We start from the raw sequence: 17,267 nt of genomic DNA on the forward strand, positions 1-17,267 counted from the left end.
CAACTCCCACATTGCCACTGCTACAGGCACGTCACCGTTCTCTGTCATCTATGGAAAACAACCACAACCACCATTGCCCATACCTTTGTCAGTACCATCCCCTGCGGCACAGCTACTGCGGATTCCAAGACTTTATGGGAGCAGACAAATCTGCATTTACGTCAAACTGCTTCCCGGGCCAAGAGAACTGCTGACAGTCACCGATGCTTGGCTCCTGAATTCCTCCCTGGCCAGAAAGTCTGGTTAAGTACTCGGTATATCCGACTCAGAATACCGTCCCAAAGGTTCGCTCCAAGGTATATTGGACCTTTTATGGTCACCCGACGTAATGGACCCGTCACATACCAGCTTCGGCTGCCTCCTACGCTGGGAATACATAAAACATTTCATGTATCTCTCTTAAAACCTGTGGTCCTATGCTGGCCTGCCCGAAAGGCTTCTGAACCACCTCCACTTGTGGCTGAAACCGACACAACGTACAAGGTACATGAAGTCCTCAGCGTCCGCCATAGGGGCTGCCGATGGGAATACCTCCTTTCCTGGGAGGGTTACGGACCCGAAGAAAATTCTTGGGAAGCAGCTCAGAACGTCCTGGACAAAACCCTCCTCCTGAACTACCATCGTGCCCATCCGGGCAAACCCCGACCTCCAAGAGGGGGGCGTAAAGGGGGGTGCTGTTACATGTGCCATCCGCAGCAGACCCGCGGCATGGCCCTCTCACCTTTCCACAAGGACTCTAGCCTCTGCTTCCTCCTCCCTGGCAGTGGTGGGCCGCCAGCTCTGTCCTCGGGACTCCCCCGGCGCCTCCGACCCTGCGACAGCTTCCAGCCTTCCTGATCCTGATGCCACCACTCATGCCGCACCCGTCCGTAGGCACGCACACATCGCTGATCCTTATGTAGGGATCGTGGCGGGAACCTAGCCGCGGCCCAGGATGATGACGTCAAACTGTTCACAGTATTTAAGCTCAGGCTCCGCTCCCTAGCATTGCCTTTGCAACAGGTCCCGTGGGTGGAGTCATCTCCATTGCGACCAAGGGTCCACAGTGCCACAAACACAACATCTGGGCTGAACCCACTTCTCCTGCAACTATACTCAGAGGCCCACCTAAGTCCTGCCAGCCCCGGCACCCAAAGGCTCAACCCGAGGGGAACGAGGGCTGGTATAGGTGAAGCTCCAGCAGCCTCTGCCTTTCAGCCCACTCCACCTGCAGACGGTGGGGACCTGTAGGTCCTTACCTACAGGTTGTGTCAACCCCAACTTGGCCCAAGGGTCCACCTCCGATACAACAGAGAAGGTACATGAAGAAACCAGGCAAAGGGGTAGGGGTGTCTCGTTGGCGATGTCTAGGGGGAAGAGGTGAGAAAAGTGAAGAAAATCTGAGATTGTGCCATTATCTCTTGTGTTTTTATTAGCAGGCTTCCCACCTTTAATCATACTCTAATAAAGCATAAGAAGGAAAAAATAGACATCTTGAACACACTGTAAAAATGAGAGACATTGCAGCCTTTTAAAAACAGGGAACTAATTTATTGAGAAGACATAAATAAAACTGTCACTGTGGTATTGCTGATGTGAAAACTTGGCTTAAGGCCTCCACAGCCAGAACTAGTCTTCCCACCAGTGCGGTGATATTGTTTTGGAACTCTAAATTTTCCTGCTGCATCTGTTAGAGGACCGATTGGACTCCGGTCCACCCCTCCGCAACAGCAGAGTTGTGACTTTGCTGATGTTCTCTTAGGTTGGTCACCATGTTGTTGGCAAGCTCATCGAGGCAGATAATGGGCATGCCATCCTCATCCATTTGCTCTCTACCGGAGCCCCTGTAGTCTCTGCCGGCTGTGTATCAACGGCATCCTCCGGAGGGGTGTCCTCCTGCAGGGTCAGCGTCCAAAGTTGTTCGGGTTGCATCTCCTCGACCACTTGAGTCTCAGTGGGAGGGTTCTCATCGGTGATTCGGGGAACATGAATTCAGGCGTGGAAGGAGAGTCTGAATCACCTTCCACACCCTCATCCATATTGTTTCTTCTCACGTTTGAAACAGCAGCTGCAGGAATGGACAAAACATTCAATAATTAGGTCGCTCGCCCAAGCACATACAAAGAAACAAACAATGCAAACATGGTAGTCATTTTGAAAATTGTACCTTCTGGTCAACCTGAGTCACAGTTGTCATGTACAGTCACTCTGTCAAGCACCTCTGGGCGCAGTGTGGAGAGGACCAGCTCCTCCAGGGGAGTCAATTGCAGACTACAAGCAGGTCCACCACCTGTCCGTTTATGCGAAGCCGCAATTTTGGCAGCTTTCTCCTTCACCCCCCTGCAGGTGTCATGCCAGTGGTGCTGGATATGCTTCACTGGTCTTGACTCCCTGGAGACTGACCTCTTGAGCGATCCGCTCCCAGATTTGCTTTCTGATCGACTGTGAACACTTTGATTTGAAGAGGGCCCTGTAGTTTTCGCACACACTCCGGCAGAGTTGCTCCTTCTCCGCATCAAAGAAGCACACATCACGCACACGCTTCTGTGGAGGTGGTTGGACACCACTAGGGCCCACCTGCTCTTCATCCGGATGCAAGCTTCGTTTTCTTCCATTGGCATTCTGATGTCCGTCCACTTGACCACCAGCGTTTCGACCATTGTTCTCCATGTCAATTACATGCTGCCTAAACAGAGACAGGAAAGAAAAGTATTGTACTCCAGTTAGTGGCAATTTAAAGAACAGCTATGATACATGAGAAAACAGGTCGGACAGGTACAGAGAGAGAAAGGGCTATTAGAGAGCATGGACAGACAGAAAAAGAAAGAGACACAGACTCCCCCAGAGAGCATGGACAGACAGAAAAAGAAAGAGACACAGGCCCCCCCGAGAGCATGGACAGAGAGAGAAAGGCTTCCCAGATTGCTACCACAAAATAAAAAATAAAAGGCGGGCTTTAATGGTGCCGAAAAATAATCAGCAGCGTACACGGATTGAGCGTCCTTAAGCTAACACGTTCTTAAATAGGCGCCGCAAAATGGATTTCTAGGGGCCAGAAAGCAAGGAATTTCTGAACGTGTATAGAAAAACTCCAGGAAGGACAAAGAAACACAGGTCCCCAGAGAGCAAGGACAGAGACAGAGAGAGAAAGGCCTCCCAGATTCCTACCCCAAAATAATAATAATAAAAAAAAAAAATCAAGGGTTTTAATGCCAAGAGTCACACCGGCATACACGGATCGAGCATCCTTTAAGAAGCTAACAGTCATTTGAAAAGTGGATAAGAATGTCCGTGCTGAGGGTGGCTGCCTCCAGGTATTATAAACATTCAAGCATGAGACGTCGATCTACAATGTAATTTTATGGCCATGTGATAACAATACGAGCCAGGCATACAGGAATAGGACTTCGACAAAAAAGTACACGCCGAAAAAAAAATTTTTACACGAGCGGCTTTCAGGAATGGTTATCTTATGAAAAAGTTTGCCACCACTGTACATACATTTCCAATACCCTTAGCTGACCCGTTATAAATGATTTTGCGACTCCCCATTTTCAGACATTGATCTTTAACACACTCTATCCTCAAATGCTGTATTTAAGGACGTACATTTACAATATATGCAACAAAAATATGTAGATAATATAAAAAGTGTTTACATAAGTAGAAAGCAACCAGTTCTTGCCTTTGCAAAATGAAGGAAATGAAGAGATGAAATGAATCTCGATGAAGCTCAACTCTCGATGAAGCTCAAGTCGTGCGAATTCATGGGACCAGCCTGTAGCCAGTATAGGACCAATCGAACTCGATACAAAGGGGAAGTTTGCCTGGTTGCAGCAATTGATATACCCTGCTCCTGATAGGATTATGATGCGCTTGCTGAAGTCACAGGCACAATGAGGGAGCAAAGTTGATATCAAATATGCATTTTTTGTTTTAAATATCGATTTTTATACTTCAACAATTGTATTACATTTTCCAAACCTTTTTTGACAGATATACGCAGACTGATCGCACGAGCGATGCAGTATTGAATGTCCGATGCAATAATAACTATGGTGCTATAGATGCTCCATGTCGAACAACGTGTGCGATTTTCGCTCACTTTTAATTTCAGATTATTAATTTAAATATTGCATCTGCGGTGCCGGTGAAAAAATATGTGCATGTTAAAACCGCGTGTGTTCCTAATGAACGCAATTTGTTCGCACGTTTTTTTATAGCATCGGTCCCTAAGTGTGGTTTATTTACACTGAAAACATACAAAAGTGCAGTGCACAGCAAACCAAACAACTTAAAAAGCTCACCTTGGCTTCAGGTATCTCACACTTAACAAAGGAAAGTGCAAAGCAAAAATAGACATTTGGAGGCAGCTCACCTTGACTTCTGGCAAGTTCCCAACTTTAAGATTGCAGGTTTTAATAATGTCACTCTCAACTTCAAACTTGGCAAGTCTTCTCGTATGGTGGGATTCTTTCTCTTGCCTGAGGTCCTTCTAACCCTTCTAGGCCCTGAGATCTTATTTTCTAGTGAAGGGCTTCTTCCCTGTCACCCAGGATTCCCTGCAGGTCTCAACCTTAAGGAGGACCAGGCGAGACAGCTGTGCTTGGTCCTTTAAGGTGGTCTGAGGGAATTTTCTGTACACTCCCTCACATACCCTCCCCCTCAGCTCAGACTTGCCAGGATGAGTGTCTGTCTGTACAAGGGACACCTCTCTTGACAAGAAATCTGCTTTGGCATGCTCCCTTCCTGCCCTATGTTGGATCTTATAGTTGAAGGGCTGTAGGGCCAAGAACCATCTTATCACTCTCGCATTGGACTCCTTGTTCCTATTTATCCATATTAGCGTTTGGTGGTATATTATGAGTGTGAACTGCCGTCCCAGCAGGTAATAGTGTAAGAACTCTAAGGTCTACTTGACTGTCAAGGCTTCCTCCTCAACTGTTGAATAATGGTTCTCGTGTGGCTTTGGCTTCTGGCTAATGTATTCCATAGGATGTTCTTAGCTACCCTTCTACTGGTCTAAGACAGCTCCCAAGTCGACTTCTGAGGCATCGGTCTGCACCGTGAAGAGATCAGGGAAGTCCAGGCTTATCAAGACTGGTTCAGAGCAGGCTCTGAAGGCCTTCTCTGCTTCCTCTTACTTCTGGACCTTCTCTGGTGCTTTCTTTACCAATAGCCTTGTGAGAGGCTCTTCCTTCTCTAAGTAACTGGGAATGAACCTGCAATATCCTGTAAGGCCTAGGAACGCTCTCACTTTCACTTTTGTTTGTGGGACTGGCACCCAGGTGATTGCCTCAATCATCCTGGTCTGTGGATGGACCTTGCCCTTTTCCAAGCTGTAGCCAAAATACTGGACCTCTTTATCTTTCAGCAAGCACTTTTAAGTGTTAGCTATTAGTCCTGCTTTCTTTAGACTGGTTAGCATGGCTGGAGTTGACTAAGATGTGTCTTCGAATTGGGGCAGTAGACCATGATGTCATCCAAGTAGGCGGCTGCGTACCCTTGATGTTGGCGGAGAAGGTGGTTGAACCATCATTGAAATGTTGTGGGGGTGGTGTGAAGGCCAAAAGGGAGTACAGTGAACTGGAAAAGTCCACCAAGTATTGAGAAAGCCGTCTTCTCCTTCGCCAAGGGCATGTGAGACACCTACCAATTCCCTTTGGTAAGATCAAGAGTAAAAATGAACTGGTTTGATCCCAGATGCTCAATCAGTTCATTGGATCGGCATCAAGGTTTGAAACCTCGTTGATCTTTTTAAAGTCGATACAGAACCTTATACTCCCACCTGGCTTCAGCACAAAAACTTTGGTTAAGAACCAACCACTGTTAGACTCCTCTATTATCCTGAGCTGGAGCATCTCCTTCACTTTGGTCTTGATGATACTGTACCTGGCCTCGGGAATTTGTTAGGGTCATTGGTGTGCCACAACTCCAGCAGCTGGGTATGACCAGGCAAGTTCGAGAAGATCTTGTTTTTCTCTTTTTGTCTGTGTACTGGATAGCTGCTTTCTGAAAGGAACTTGGGTTTGGTCCACTTCAGGTCCAATCTCTGGGCCAAACTCTCCTTTCTGTACCACATCGCACTCCTATGCCACCTATTTCTTCAGAAGGTTTACATGGTAAAATTGAGGTTTTTTTTCATTTATCTGGCCCATAGATGTTGCAATCCACGGGCCCTGTTTTCTCTAAAACTTCATAGGGCGTTACCAACGTGCTAACAGCTTGCTTTCTGATGATGGAAAGAGGACAAGGACACAGTCACCCGGCTGGAATATTCGTTGGACTGTGGGACAATTGTAAGCTCGAACTTGGGAAATGTGAGCCTTTTCCAGACATAGGCCAGCTTTTTGTAGGCGATCTTGCCCTCGCAGAATGTAGTCCACTAGGTTCTGCCTGGGGTTCACTTAATTTTCTCAGGTCTCATTAGTTATGTCCAAGATTCCTCTTGGTCTCCTTCCATACAGTAACTCAAATGTGGAAAACCCAATTGAGCAACATGGTAATTCGCAGATTGCAAACAGCACATAGGGTAGTAATGTGTCCCAGTTTTTATCATCTTTGTTCACAAGTTTCTCAATATTTGTTTGAGCGTCTGAATGAAACGCTCAATCAGAACATCGGTCTGTGGGTGATACTCTGAGGTTCACAGAATATTTACCTTGAGCAAGGTACCGAGTTGTTTCATAAGCTTAGAGAAGAAAGGGGTACCCTGATCTGTCATGATCTTGTCAGCAGCCCAAGCCATGAAAAATCCTCCATTAGGGTGGTCGCCATTGCCAGGTTCTTCATATTCTGTAGCGGCACTGCTTCTGGATATCTAGTGGCATAGTCTAGTATGATGAAAATGTATTTATTTCCTTGTCGATTTCTCTAGTGGTCCCATAAGTTCTATACTCACTCTTTCAAAAGAGATCTTGATTATAGGCATTGGTACAAGAGGTGCCACCCATACTCTGGCAGGCTTTGTGAGTTGGCAGGTAGGGCAGGACTGGCAATATAACTGGATCTGTTTATGAAGGCCCGGCCAATTGAATTGTGCTAGTATCTTTTCCCAGGTCTTTTTCTCCCCCAGGTGACTCACTAGAAGGTTACTGTGTGCTAACTGCATGACCTGCTGATGACAGGGTTTGGGAACCAGGAGTTGTTCTATCACTTCCCCTTTCATACTTCCCTTTGTGACTCTGTAAAGTAAATTGCCTTTCATCTCAAAATAGGGAGGAACAGGGTCTGTAAGCTGTGCTTCAGGGACTACCTTTCCGTCCACCCACTATATATGCTCCTGGCCCCACTTAAAGGATTCATCCTTCCTCTGAGCCTGCCTACATTTTTCCAGATCACCTCATGGATCCCACTCCAAGGGGTCCCTAGGAAATTCTGAGAGGATGGTTGTTCTCCCTTCGATTCTGAACCCTCCTCCCTGGCAGCCTCTAGATTAGCAGCATAGGTGTACTTATTCTGTTGGCGTTGCCTCCATACTTGGGAGTCTTAGAGTCTTTATGGAAAAGATCAGGATCGTCTAATTGAAAGAGTTCTGGAAACTCCAATTCTTCCTGGTTCTAGCTGGACAAACTTGTTTAAAACTGTTTCCAGAGACACTTGAACTTTTATCAGTGCCATGCAATGATCATGGGGTAGGGTAGCCAAGGAAGACTCCCACCTCAACCATATCTTGGCTTGCTGGGGTCTTCAGTCTTACCCGGCTTGTTGGATATTGTCAATGGTCCCCGTGAATTAATGCAAGCCAGGGTCACTACCTTGTTGTAGTTAATTTGGACTCGCTTCATCAAGTCTCTTTGAACAAGGGTTTTCACATTCCCCAAGTTCATTAAGGCTTGTGTTGGAATGCCATCTAGCTCAACCGAGATCACGAAAGTGGAAACTCCCTGACTGGAGATGTCCATGAAGTTATAAAAATGTGGGGCAAAACATGGGGTCATTGCATTAACATCCATTGGCTCCTCTCCCCTATATGGGCAGTCTTGGGCAAAATGTTCCCTTTCTCCACAATTGAAACATGGTGGTCTGGTGGAGGGTTTTGCTTGAGAGCTAAAGTCCAGCTGGGTCTGCACTACTGATTGTTGGGTCCTCTGATTCTTAGAACTTTGTTGACCTCTCCCTGGGTTGGGTGGCATCTCTGGGAACCTTTGTGCCTCTGGCATGGTCTGGGCCTGATAATAAGTTCTGCTATATCTAAGGCCTTCTCCAGAGTAAGGTTCGGGTGTTGGTAGACCCACTGTCACATTAGTCATTCTAGGCTGTCCTGGAATTGCTCCTGTAGTATCGTTTTGGCTACCTCTACTCTGGTTTTCCCTTACGGGTGCAGCCATTTCTAGGCAGCATATTTAAATCTGTGGATTAGGTTCCTAGGGTTTTCTCCAGCCTGAAGAATTCCCCATCAAAAATGCTGTCGGTAGGCTTCTGGGATGAGTCATACTCGCCTGAGAATGACTTTTTGTAGGTGGCCCTCCTTTTCAGTTTAGCTGTTTGGTAGGTATCTTGGCTAGCCCCAGTGAGTAGATTCCCCAGATAGGTAGCCCACCTGTCCTGTGGCCAGCCTGCCACTTGTGCTATGTGCTTAAAGGTTTTCAAAAACCCATCTGGGTCTTCTCCAGATCATCTTAAGGAGTGTCAGTTTGCACAGCTTGGGCGATCTGCTGCTATACCACCTGCTCTCACAATGCTGTCGGTCAATTTATGTTTGCAGGGCATTTTGTAATTGTTGCTGCCTTGTAGCAAGGATCTGGATCACCTGCTCCATCTCGTTGGTTTAGCGAGCTACCTCCACACAAAGTACCTCTCTAAGAATAGGAAAGCGGGACAAAAAAGAAAACTGCTGGCCTGTCCGACCCTTATTCACTGCTTGACTCCTGAATATACAGGCAGGGATAGCCCCCTTGGCCTGTGATACAAAACCTAGGTGAGCGGAATAAGAAAATTATTCCTTACCTGCTAATTTTCGTTCCTGTAATACCGTGGATCATTCCAGACAGTGCGTTATGTTCCATGGCCAGCAGATGGAGTCAGAACACAAAATTCCCAGGGGAGGAACCATATAACCACGCCTCCCCTGTAACAGCTCTCAGTAACTAGACTAACAAAGCCCAAAAGAGAGAGACTAAAAACAGAGGGATCAAGTAATCAAAGAAGGAATTGAAATAACCACTATCCAAATAAACAGCAACTAAATTCTGAACAGTGAACTTGCGAACAGAAGTGAGTGAACAAAAACGACGCGCAGTATTCGAAATACAGAGTAAAAGATTGTTAAGACAGGTAGGCAGGGATGTCCCACAAGCAAACCCCTAAACCAAGGGAGGGTGTCTGGAATGATCCATGGTATTACAGGAACGAAAATTAGCAGGTAAGGAATAATTTTCTTTTCCCTGTACATACCAGGATCATTCCAGACAGTGGGATGTACCAAAGCTTTCCCATCACGGGTGGGCCGCAGACAGCCCTGCTCGTATTACCTTGTCTCCAAGCTGACCGCCCAACGGAGCACCGACGTCCAGGCGATAATGTCTCACAAAAGTATGGATCGACTTCCAGGTGGCCGCCCTACAAATCTGAGTGGAGACGGAGGAGCTCTCCGCCCAAGATGTCGTCTGGGCTCGAAGAGAATGAGCCTTGATAACCAGCAGAGGGGACTTACCTACGCCAAGGTACGCCACTATGATCGCTCCCTTCAACCACCGCGCTATAGATTGTTTGGAGGCCATGCAAATCTTCCGGGGTCCGGACCAGAGGATAAGCAGATGATCGGAGAGCCGAAAATCATTAGTCACCTCCAGATAGCGTATCAGAGACCACCGTACATCCAGTCTACGCAGGTCTCCAGACTCAGAAGAGGCAAAAGATGGTAATTCCACTGATTGGTTGAGGTGGAATGCCGAAACCACTTTAGGGAGAAAAGAAGGAACTGTCCTCAGCGAAACCCCTTCAGGCGTGAAACGAAGGTATGGTTCACGACAGGATAGGGCCTGCAGCTCGGAAATACGTCTTGCTGAACTGATTGCCACGAGAAAAATGGTCTTGAGAGTGACGTCCTTGATGGTAGCCGAGCTTAGAGGTTCGAACGGCGAACCACAGAGGACTCGGAGCACCAGATTCAGATTCCACGACGGACAAGGTGGGTGAATCGGAGGCTTCAAGTGTTTCACTCCTTTAAGGAAACGGAAACGTCCAGATGTGAGGACAGAAACTCCTTATTTCCACTGCGAAGAAAAGCCCCCAAGGCCGCCACCTGAACCCGAAGAGAATTGTAAGCAAGACCCAAATCCAAACCTGCCTGCAAGAAGGAAAGGACTTGTGGCACTGAGGCCTCCATGGGAAGAATGTCATTCGCTCCACACCAATTGTTACGAGCACGCGCAGGCATGGTCGTCATAAGCGGGTGGTGAGCCCTTGGGCCACGGCGAAAGCTAGGGAGGAGCCCCAGCCACACCGTGGGAGGTGAGCTGAGCAGGCATGGTGAGCCAGGCAGGCAGGAACAGAAGCAGGGCAGACAGAGTCCTTTACAGAAGACATCAGACGGGGGCTGAAGCAGACATCCAAGACAGGCTAAAGCAAGACGTTGGAGACATCAGGGCAAGGGCTGAAGCGAGACATAGGAAAGATCCAGGCGAGCAGGAACTCCGATGCTGGGATACTGACATCCGAAGCCCCTTCGGCTGGCAGAAGCTCAAGAGCCCATGGGACGAATCCCTCCTGTTGGGGACTCCAGGGCCCAACAGGACAGAAGGCTCAGGAACCAGACGAGGACGTAGGTCAAGGCAGAGACACGAAGACATCAGGGCAAGGGCTGAAGCAAGACATCGTAGACAAGGCAGGACGGAAACATGGCACTGTCCAACAGGGCGCCCTACTCAGCCAGCACAGCTAGACTGGTCACGGACCACCCCGTCCCAGACGCACCCTACACAGCCCAGGAAGGCTGGTCGCGGACCACGCTGAGGAAAGGAGGGTGCAGGGAAACTCCAGGCGAACAGGAACTCCGATGCTGGGATACTGACATCCGAAGCCCTTACGGCTGGCAGGAACAGGAACAGACATCTAGGCACGGTCAGAAACAGACATCGAGACAAGGTACCATCTAGACACGGCAGACCACGGGGGACCTGGATCGGGAGAGGCCACAGACAACTGTGTAACCCAATCCGAAGGCACGACATCAAGGCAGAAACAGGACAAGGAACCATCTAGACACGGCAGACCACGGGGGACCTGGATCGGGAGAGGCCACAGACAACTGTGTAACCCAATCCGAAGGCCAACAGGAACTAACAAGCAAGTCCTTATATACTGGAGGTTGTAGGCAACTCCCTGGGAGGAGTTAGACAGGACCGCCCCTTGCTGGCCCTATAACTGGGGAAGAGAGCTGCGGGCCAGCCCCTAGAGAAACGGGCGTGGCTGGAAGCAGAAGTCCAAACACAGGCACGACGCCACAGGAACAGCTAGGCCTCTCAGGCCCTGGAGCAAGTCCCGGATGGAACACAGGCGAGGCCCTGGCTTCAAAGCGGCCTCTGGAGAAAGGTAAGATACCTCCTGTAGCGCAGCAACAGGGGGGATCGCAACACCAATCCTCAAAGACCTTCCAGACTCGAACATAGGTAACAGAGGTGGACATCTTACGTGCTTTCAGTAGCGTTGAAATAACCGGCTCCGGATAACCGCGCCTCCTCAACTGACGCCTCTCAAAAGCCAGGCCGCAAGACAGAAGCGATCTGCCTCCTTGAAAAATATTGGTCCCTGGCATAGAAGACGTGGCAGCTGACCGAGACGAAGGGGACCCTCCACCGTCAAACTGCGCAGATCCACGAACCACGGTCGTCGGGGCCACTCTGGCGCCACAAGGATCACCGGCCCTTGGTGTGCCTCTATCCTGCGGATGACCTTGCCCACGAGGGGCCACGGTGGGAAAACATATAGGAGACAGTGGCGCGGCCAGGGCAGGACCAGCGCGTCCACGCCCTCGGCGCCGCGCTCCCACCTGCGGCTGAAGAAGCGGGCGGCCTTTGCATTTCCGGCGGTTGCCATTAGGTCTACGTGCGGTGTCCCCCATCGCCGTACTATTATCCGCATCGCCTGCTGCGAGAGCTCCCACTCTCTGGGATCCAAGTTTTGTCAGCTGAGAAAGTCCGCCTGTACGTTGTCCACTCCCGCTATATGCGAGGCCGCTAGTCGTTGGAGGTGAAGCTCTGCCCACTCCATCAATTTGTCGGTTTCCAGAGAGACCAACCGACTTCTCGTGCCTCCCTGGCGATTGATGTACGCCACTGTAGTCGCATTGTCCGATAGCACCCTGACTGCTTGATGGTGTACTATGGGGAAGAAACCCTGTAACGCCAGACGGACCGCCCTGGTTTCCAAGCGGTTGACGGGCCACTTTGACTGTTCCTCCGTCCATCGACCCTGGATTGAGCTGTCCCGACAGACCGCTCCCCAGCCTGTGAGGCTGGCATCCGTGGTGATAATCACCCAATCCGGGTCCTCCAGCGACACCCCCTGAGCTAGGTGCCGCGGTTCCAGCCACCAATGGAGACTGATGAAGGTTCCTCTCGGAATTGGAAGGATTGCCTGGAAATCTCTCGACATCGGCTGCCACCGGGAGAGTAGGGATCTCTGCAGAGGCCTCAGATGCACAAATGCCCAAGGAACCAGATCGATGGTCGAGGCCATGGTCCCCAGTACCTGCAGGTAGTCCCAGGCAGTGGGCGTCTCGAGCGCCATAAATCCTTGAATCTGCTGACGCAGAGAATGAGCTCTGTCCGGATGCAGAAAAACCCTGGCATTCTTGGTGTCGAAGTGAGCTCCCAGAAAATCCAACGACTGGGACGGGACCAGGCTGCTCTTGGTGAAGTTGACAATCCATCCCAGAGATTGGAGAAGTTGTACCACTCTGTGGACTGCGAGGATACACTGCGCTCGTGACTTTGCATGGATGAGCCAATCGTCTAGGTAAGGATGCACAAGGATGCCTTCCTTGCGCAAGGTTGCCGCCACTACCACCATGATCTTCGTGAAAACCCGTGGAGCTGTGGCCAGGCCAAAGGGAAGAGTGCGAAATTGGAAGTGTTGACCCAAAATTTTGAAGCGTAGGTAACGCTGATGAGCTTGACAAATTGGTATGTGGAGATACGCCTCCGTGAGATCCAACGAAGCCAAGAATTCTCCCGGATGAACTGCCGCTAACACTGAACGGAGTGTCTCCATGCGGAAACGAGGGACTCTGAGGGACCGGTTGACCTGCTTGAGGTCCAGGATAGGACGAAAAGTACCTTCCTTCTTGGGAACCACAAAGTAGATTGAATAATGCCCCCGGCTCAGTTCGGCGGCTGGCACAGGCACTATGGCCCCCAATTGAAGGAGACGATCGAGGGTCTGCCGCACGGCTCCCTGTTTGATTAAGGACCCGCAAGGGGAAAACAGGAACCGGTCCCGAGGAGCGCAAACAAAATCCAAAGTGTAACCACGTCTTAGAATATCCAGAACCCATTGATCCGACGTGATTTGGACCCACTCTTCGTAGAAGAGAGCAAGGCGACCCCCCAGTCGAGGGACCACCTCGCGGGACCGTCTGGAATCATTGGGTAGATTTAGCGGATGTACCAGCACCCTGCGCTTCCTTACCCTGGCGGCGCCCACGAAAGGGCCGGTTCCAGGAGTGCGAACGAGAAGAGGGAGCCCGAGGTGGCTGTTGCCTCTGAGGACGCGCTCTCCGCTGGTTACGATAATGGTTTCTGGAGTAATTATATGATCTTGACGAACGGGGTCGATCTTCGGGCAACTTGTGCACCGCGTTCTCATTAAGGGACGATGATCTGATCCAAGTCTTCACCAAAAAGATACCTACCCTTAAAAGGAAGGGACCCCAAACGTGTCTTGGAAGAGGCATCAGCCGACCAATTGCGAAGCCAAAGGAGCCGACGCGCTGAGACCGCCGCCACCATGGTTCGGGCTAGGACCCTTAAAAGATCATATAAAGCATCCGCTCCATAGGCAACCACGGCTTCCAGTCTGTCCGCCTGGTGAGCCTCAGCGTCTGGTAAGGACTGGGAGGTGAGAAGCTGCTGCACCCACCGAAGACCCACTCGCTGTACGAGGGAACTGCAGATAGCCGCCCGCATCCCTAAGGCCGAGACCTCAAAGATACGCTTGAGGTAAACCTCCAGCTTCCGATCCTGCATATCCTTCAACGCCGTCCCTCCAGTGACAGGAATAGTGGTATGTTTTGTGACCGCTGATACCGCAGAATCTACGGCGGGAACTTTGAGAATTTCCAAATAATCGGCCGGCAGAGGATACAATTTTTCCATGGCTCTACCGACCCTAAGGTTGGCCTCCGGGGAATCCCATTCCCAAGTGATCAACTGCAAGATCTTGTGATGAGTGGGAAAAGACTTGGCTAGAGGCCGCAGTCCTGCTAGGAGGGGGTCCCCCTTCTTGAGAGCCGGGTCAGGCCCCACCGGTTCCGGAGGGGGATCAATATCCATTTCCTGGAGGATGTAGGGAATGAGGTCATCTAACTCCGCCGCTTGGAAGATGCGGAGGACCCTAGGATCGTCGCTCTCCACCTGGGCCGCCAAGGTGGGGTCGTCCACGTCAGGGTCCTGGGATTGTCCTACCCCCGACGAAGTCTGTATTATCAATGGTGTCCCGGTAGAGCCACGAGATGTCCCCGCTCTCCCGCCTACTAAAGGGGGGCGAGCCTGAGGGACGGTCCCACCCAGGAGGGGGGTAGGACATGGTATCTTGGGGGGAGAGGGTCCCCAGGTCCCGAAGGTTGTGTCTCTGCTCTGAAGAAAAGCCCTGTGCATCAGGACTATGAATTCAGGGGAAAAGGCCTAGCATCCTGAGGGGTCACCCACCGGTGGATCCCCCCTCTGCCTATCAGGATTAGACTTGGAGTAAGGGTCCAAAACGGGCCTAGAAGTGGGAAACGGATTATCCGTGTCCTCCTCAGAAAGCGCGGCATCAGAATCTTGCAACAAAATGGCCGCCGTTCCCACGTTGAGAGGGAACGGGGCCTGGCGCTTCCTTCCCAAGCGGTCTGCAGCTCGAACGTCCTTGTTAGTAGCTGGCGCACATTTCCATTCGGGGAAACAGCCTGAGCACAGACCCTCTTCAGAAAATAATCCGGCCCTGTCGGGGCCCTCACAAGGCACTGCGGACTGCATCGCCGCAGGAAGAGAGAGAGGTGGGGAGGCTCTACAGGTGGCTCGCGCCTAAAATGAGCGCTGACCTGGCAACGGACACTTGCCGCGGTCCCCCACCGACCTGAAGAAGAACTGACGGGGAATTACCCTCCCGACAGCAGGCAGCCCCGGGGAATGGTGCTTCACGGGGCCGCAGGTCGGGACATCGGTCGCTCCCCAAAAGGGAGGGGGGAAAACCTGGGTCAGGAGGGAGAGGCCGGTGCTACCGACTTTCACCTCAGAGAGACGAACGGAGTCCAAAAAATTGCAGTCTTCTGCTGAAAAAGAAGATGAAACAAAAATACACTTACTCCAACTGAGCCCTCAGTGAGGAAAATGAGAAAAGAAAGAAAGAAAACAGGCAACAGCCTGTCAGCAAGTCACCAGGCTAGAGAGCGATGAGCCAGCACCAGTGGAGAGCTCTCCCCTTGCTGTAAGAGGAGCCTTAGCAAAGTGACCTAAACTGTAAATTTAAAACTTCCTATTTTTTTTTTTTAAACTTGATCCCCCTGAGGAGGTAGCCCTAAGCTAACAAGCTGGGGACCACAAGTCCCCTGCTCACATCTGCTGGAGTCAGAACGTTACTGGGAGCTGTAGTTATATGGTTCCTCCCCTGGGAATTTTGTGTTCTGACTCCATCTGCTGGACATGGAACATAACCCACCGTCTGGAATGATCCTGGTATGTACAGGGAATGGGGGGCCCCAGGAAAAAGAAAAAAAAACTCTGTAGGGCTTTTTTTTTTTTTTTTTGTTGCAGCTGTAGGCTCTTATTTGTGCTTCCTGCTTAGGCAAGTGATCCCACTTCTACCACCATATGTAGTAACGAACAGTAGTGACTTGGGGTCAGCCAGAGGAAAAACAGAGTTGGACTCTGGCTGTTCCTTAAGTGCGGTTTATTTACAGTGAAAATATATAAAAATGCAGTGCAGAGCAGAACAACTTGGGAAGCTCACCTTGGCTTCAGGTATCTCACAATTAATAATGGAAAGTACAAAGCAAAAATAAACACTTGAAGGCAACTCATCTTGACTTCAGCCTCACCTTGACTAGTAGGTTTTAACAATGTCACTCTCAACATCAAATGTAGCAGGTCTTTTGATTCGGTGGGACTCTCTCTCTTCCCCAGGGCCCATCTTACCCTTCTAGACCCTGAGGTCTTATACTCTAGTGAAGGGCTCCTCTCCATCACCCAAAATTCCCTGTGAGTTTCAACCTTAAGGAGGTCCGGGCGAGACAGCTGTGCCCAGTTCTTTAAGGTTGTCTGAGGGAGTTTCCTCTATACTCCCTCACGCTTCCTCACTTTATTAAAATCTCCCTTTTGAAAATTTAGTGCTAGAGCTTGTTGAATCTAATCAGAGACTAGTTAATCTCTGGATGTGTTATCCTTCTTGTCAAGCAATACAATGCTGAACCCTGCTAAGGGTTAGATTCAGTAGATAACAACGTAGATCATTAAATACAAGAAATGCTTGTAGACTTGGTGAGAAGCTTAAGGGTTAAATACAATATAGCAATAAATGCTTTTAATTAAAGTAACTTGCTATAAGGCAGTTGTTATGGTTTGTGGACCCTTGGCTCGAGGTATGAATTGTTACCACATGTGGGGAGGAGCCCCCCAGGCCCAAACCATTGGGAGGCGAGGTCAGGCACGGCAGGGAGTTCTGGGTGAGACTGTGGAGAGGTCCCGAGGAGTCAGGGGGAATTCCCCAGTAGACAAGTAGGCTAAAGATAATACCTTGACTGAGACCCCCAAGAGGGAATGCGCCAGGCAGGCCTTAGCGTGGGAAGGCTTGAGGCTGGCGTGCAGGTGATATACCGGAGATACCCCCGAGGGGGGGGAGAGATACCCCCGATGGGCGGAGCTGCGGAGCAAGGGAGGTGCTGCTGTAGTGACGCAGGCTAACTCCCGGAGCAGGGAAGCCCAAGTCCGGTCTCCGATGATGACATAGGTAGAAACCCGAGGAGCGGGGAGCACAGACAGTCTCTGTATGATAGGGAAGCACAGCCCCGAGAAGCAGGGAAGTGCTGGTAGTGTAGTAGCACGTAAGTGCAACCCCGAGGAGCGGGGAGACGCAGACAGTCACAGTAA

At 50.2% G+C, this 17,267-nt stretch overlaps 1 long non-coding RNA gene across 1 annotated transcript; it reads right to left on the reverse strand.

Moving 5' to 3' along the window:
* Positions 1–1,558: 1,558 nt before the first annotated feature.
* Positions 1,559–16,292, reverse strand: LOC115082171. The gene is made up of 3 exons (XR_003854097.1): positions 16,220–16,292; positions 2,557–2,665; positions 1,559–2,047 (listed from the first exon to the last, which is right to left on the reverse strand). It is a non-coding gene; the product is annotated as an uncharacterized LOC115082171 (long non-coding RNA).
* Positions 16,293–17,267: the final 975 nt, after the last annotated feature.

The sequence above is a fragment of the Rhinatrema bivittatum genome, chromosome 1, assembly GCF_901001135.1.
Source record: "Rhinatrema bivittatum chromosome 1, aRhiBiv1.1, whole genome shotgun sequence".
NCBI lineage: Eukaryota > Metazoa > Chordata > Amphibia > Gymnophiona > Rhinatrematidae > Rhinatrema > Rhinatrema bivittatum.